This window comes from Corvus moneduloides, chromosome 3 (assembly GCF_009650955.1).
Source record: "Corvus moneduloides isolate bCorMon1 chromosome 3, bCorMon1.pri, whole genome shotgun sequence".
NCBI classification, from domain to species: Eukaryota; Metazoa; Chordata; class Aves; order Passeriformes; family Corvidae; genus Corvus; species Corvus moneduloides.
Window position 1 is genome coordinate 52,587,574 of NC_045478.1, and position 5,281 is coordinate 52,592,854.

Below are 5,281 nucleotides of genomic sequence, written 5' to 3' on the forward strand. Positions count from 1 at the left end.
TTTAAAAAAAGGAAAGAAGAAAGAAGGGGCAGGGGACACATTCCAACTGATGGTGTTTGTCTTCCCAAGTAGCCATTACACATGATGGGGCCCTGCTTTCCTGGGGATGTCGGAACACCTTCCTGCCCACGGGAAGTGGTGGATGAATTCCTTGTTTTGCTTTGGTTGTGTGTGCACAGCTTTTGTTTTATCTATTAAACTTTATGTCAATCCACAAGTTGTTCTCACTTTTATTCCTCTGATTCTCTCTCCCATCCCACTGGAGATTTGTGGGGCTTGGTTTTTGGCTGGGGTTAAACCACATCAAATATGTTCACTCCACATTTCCAAACATACCCATTTGTATGTAATGAACAACCATTATTTCTATGTATGGCCAGGGAAGACCATCAAACTGAAATGCAAGTTACTTCTAAAGAGAGTCCCACATTGGTGAACTCCTTTCATCATCTGGTTTAATGGCCAGATGACAAAAAGCCCATACCTAACTGCTGTGAAAGCCACATTTATTGCTTAATGAATCCCCTGAGAACCTTCTCTGTAAACAATTTTACTAGCAGTATTATAAGTAAAACTGTGCCATTTGGGAATTCTTATTCTACACTGACAAAGATTTGATCAGAAAACAACCATGAAACAACTTACCAGAGATTATTTAGCAGGGCAGTGATAAAAGCAACTGTGACAGGAATCAGGTCTGCTCGTCCCTTTCCTTCTCTGTTTTCTAGAGCATGTGAATAGAAAGATTTATTACCAAAGGTATTTGCTTGCAGAGCAATTATTAGTGCTGACTCCTTTAGAAAATCTATCAGCTGCTTAAAGCGTACCAACTCTGTGCTGCCGAAAAGAGTTACATTTGTATGGCACAAAATGAGAAGGTAATTCTCTCTGGAGGATCCCGTAGCAATTGCCCCCTTCTGCTCTCAAGGTCCATGTTGCTACTCTCTGGTGTGAAAGGGCTCTGCAGGACATAGTCTGCTGTCCCAAGGATTTCAGGGTGGGAGGCTGCTGGGACAGCCACAGGTCTCTCCTCTTGTACTGATGAGAATTGCATTAAACTTGCTGGAATCAAAGACATGCTTCAAATCAGAATTTAGCTTTTGCAGTAAATTGGGCTGATGTGTGGGGCAGTGGCATGGTTTAACCTAATCATTGTAAGCAGAAACTTGGTTGCAATCACACATAGCCCAAACAGAAAAACAGAAAGGAAGAGAGAGAGAAGAAAGAGAAAAGAAGGAAGGAAGGAGAAATCATACATCAAAGAAAAGTGGTTATCATAACACCCATATTTGAAAGTAGGAAACACTGGAGCCAGACAAGAAAGGAACCAAAAAGATAAACCAGAGACCAAATCCTCTGCTTGTAAAAAAGGGCAAAAATATCAATATTGAACTTGTGTGTCCATGTATTCCAGCTGCTGGGCTCTGCCCAGGAGGAGCTGACGACCCCAGTGCAGAGCATGGGATGGCAATGGTGCAGCACAGCTGGCAGGAATACCTGGCTGTGCCAGACCCGGCAAAGATCCCCAACAGCCTCCTTCCTACTTCCTCCTGCAGTTCTGTGTTCCATTTCCACTTAAATATGAAGTGAGGGATTTCACTGAAACTATTGCAACTAATTACAAACATAAAGATAGTGGGATTTTCCATGAACAGCCTGGAAAGACCAAAGCAACATTTGTTTTATTTAATTTTAAAAGCTGTTATTTTTCTCAGTTCCAAGAAAACTAAAGTGATGGCAAGAAATGTGATGTGCAGATTGCCTGAACTGGTGTTAATTATTTTTTAATCACTGAAAATTAAATTAGGTTTTAAATAGACATTATTAATTCTTGTCTGGGTTGTCCAAAGACAGTGTAACAAGCTAACAGATATTGAATTATAATTACAAGAATATATAATTATATCAGTTCTAGAGACTATAAGAAGGATTTACTGGCTGTTCAATACAGAATTTGTTCAATTTACAGCACAGGTTATTTAACCAAAACAATTTAAAAATTACATAAATTATTATCTTTCATCTTAAATTATTTTGTCTAGTGCTTTTCATTTTTAACTACCTTGGAGGACCTGTTTACATATTTCCATGCACTGCTGTCATGGTTTAACCCCAGCCATCAACTAAACATTTATTTTTCTACCACTTTTACAAATCTGATAGTCTTTGGTCATGACCGTCAGGAAAAAGGCATTGTTAGGTCTCTGGATACTGATATCTGGGGCCTAGGAAGCTTTAGGCAGCACAGCTTGTGTGGATCCATTCTGCTCCATAGCACTTCCATGGTCATAGAATGTTGTGGAGTACATGGATGCCTGGTATTTAGAAAATTGATCCCATTTTGATTAAAATAATAGCTCTCTTTTTAATGGCATTAGATTATTGTATTTTGAGGCAGACCAACAGCAGTCTGCATCTGGTTCCACAAAAGTCAATGTCAGTATTTAATATCAGGTATAGGAAACAAACTGGTCAGACTTAAGGAATTCTTAAGCACCTCATTATAGTACAGTTGAATAAAGATCAGAACGAATGAGACATTCAGGGATTGAATTTTCAGTGCTTTATCTTCTTTTGACCCTGAGAAAATGGAAGGAGAATAAGGCACTGTAGCTGCTCCCAAGAACAGCACCCTCTGACAGTGCCTTTCATCTGTTGTGTGCAAAAATGATCAATCAGACAATCTGAAAGCCGATCTCCTTGGTGAGCCTGGGATCAGCTGGCAGCCATCAAGGACCATGCTAGACACCCTGTTTCATACCTGGATCTGAGGTTAAAGTAACAGTAAACACTTGGTGGTCTTCCATGGCAAGTTTGGGAGCGGTTTTTGCCTATGAAATGCTTTTGTGATATGCCTATTAATTCCCTTCTGAACTCCTGGAGAATGCCTCCACAAATTTTGTTCTCTGTAGAGGGATTAAAAAGGACTCATCTAGATTTCTCTAGGTTCCTTCCTATACCCCCCTATATCAGTAATGTCACACAAGCCATGATTCAAAGTACTTTGGCAACAGCTGACAAATCCAGGTAGGTACTCTGCAAAGACTCCTGTAGTATATGGGCAATATAAGTAGGAGGAAAAAAAGAGGGAAGGAGAAAGAAACTTTCTTCCTTGCCACCACCAATCAAATATCACTGCTGGTCACCCTTAAGACCTGGAGAAAAATCTGCAGTGAATTGGGCATTTTGTGGAATGGGACAGGATCTACAATGGGGAAGAAATGTCCATTGTCTTCTGGAGTGCCAAGATGCCAGAGGCACTCTGTGTGGCAGACTAAAGCACTAATTTTCTCTGACAAATCCCTCTGCAACCACTGCAAAGCCCAGCAGAGGCCAGATTAATATCTAGGAATTCTGCAAATTTTCCGGTCACTATTGGTCTAGCACATACTTAACAAAATACAAAGCCTTCTGAATTCCTCATTAAAGGGTACAAGGGAATTCTCAGAAGATGAATAGGAAATACTGATATGTAACAGATACAATATTGAAAGTAGTCCAGCATTAAATTGCATCTGAAAAAAAATAAACTGATAAATTTCTACAAGCAGACAGAAAGTGGAAAAGAAACACATCTTCTTTTCTTTTTTAAAAACCCTCTAACTGCTGACCTTGAGCTTCAGTGAAGACGTGTGAAAGACAAGAGAAGAAACTTCATTTAAACAAATATAAAGCTGATTTGCAGTCCATTTGTTGACAGGCCTGTAACACTGTCTGGCAAACAGATACCAATCTGGATAAGAAATCTGTTCGATTAGTGTGGAAAGATGGCTACAGATGGAAGTGGCTGTGTGGAGGAGCCCAGCCAGCCAGTGACAGAGTTGCTTTCCTCAGGAGGTCCAAAGCTGGAAACAAAATGATGGGGCCAAAATTTTATTTTGCATCAAAGCATGTCAGGATTTTCCACCATCTGCACCCCACTATTCTCTTGAGAGACAGCAACCTTTAACATGCCAGCTTTTCCTAAAAGAAGAGGAGTGGCTAATTGGATTCCTAATCCATTAATACTAATCTTTTCACTGAAGTGACAGCAAGTGTGATTTGTCATCTTTGCTTCCCCTGCTGCTTTATGTGGCTGTGTAAAACTGGAGCACAGAGTTGGTTGCTGCTGCTCACACTTCACTGGTGTGATCTCCAAAGCCTCTGCATAACCTGAACTAATGACCTAAAAGATGCTGCAGAGGTCTCTGGCCAAACTCAGCCACATAGGGACAGGATTTACTTATGTAAATCCATGCTCTGGTGCTTTGGAAGAAGTAATGCATACATGGCACCCGAATTTGGTGTACAGTTTTAAAATTCCTTTCTGAGTGTCATTTATTGCAATCCACAGAAATGAAAAGTGGTTTGTTTGGGGTTTTTTTCCTATGTAGGGATGAACAGGTTTTATAAATGAGGTTGTATAATTAGATTTTGTTCCTGGCATGAAAAGATGCAAATGATGCAAAGTATATTGAAGCTTTACTCCTTTAACAGATCAGCCACATATTGGTAATTACATTATGAAGCTGCATTTTGTTCATTTTAGTGGGACAGAGCAAGAAGGGGTACATTGGAAGCATCCATAAGCCCAGATTATTCAAGGCACATGCACGTAGGTCATCTGAACCCCTCAAAATTACTCCCATTCTGCTCTTTCACTCTCTCCCATAACTCATCAGCCAAGCAGTTTGCCCTCAGTTCTCATTCCTAAGCATAGGAAAAAAGTGTTGGAGGAGAGAAAAAATGCTAAAATAGTTCAAGATCTACAGATAAAATGCACAAAACAGAGCAGAGTGTTTTAAAATCCCATACATTTAGAGAACTTGCAGATGCTCTGGGAAACGTACATGAACTGAAACATACATGTTGAAGCAAAACTTTCCAGCATTCGGTTGAATGTCTAAGGGTGTATGGATTTAAGAATGGATTTTTAGGAGGACGTATCATTAACAGCTGTCACATTTGGGGAGCTTGCAATCTGAAAATTCTTTTGTGTAGACCATTATGGTACTGGCTTACCTGAAACAAGTAGAAAAGTGTGAACAAATGAAGGGAGAATATGAACAACAGGGAAAGAAAGGAGATGAGGGGACTCAAGCCACCACAAGAAGCTATATGCCAGTGATGCAAATAAATGCTGCTGTTCATGTCCATTGGGGGAAGCTGAGGCAGAAGCACTGGATCATGGTCTTGGAACATGGCTAGATGGGCTTGTATGTAACAGACCAGCAGCTGTGTGCAGTGTCTCCACTGTGGTTTCCCCTGTGGTTATGACCGGAGTTGTAACCGGTGACAGAAC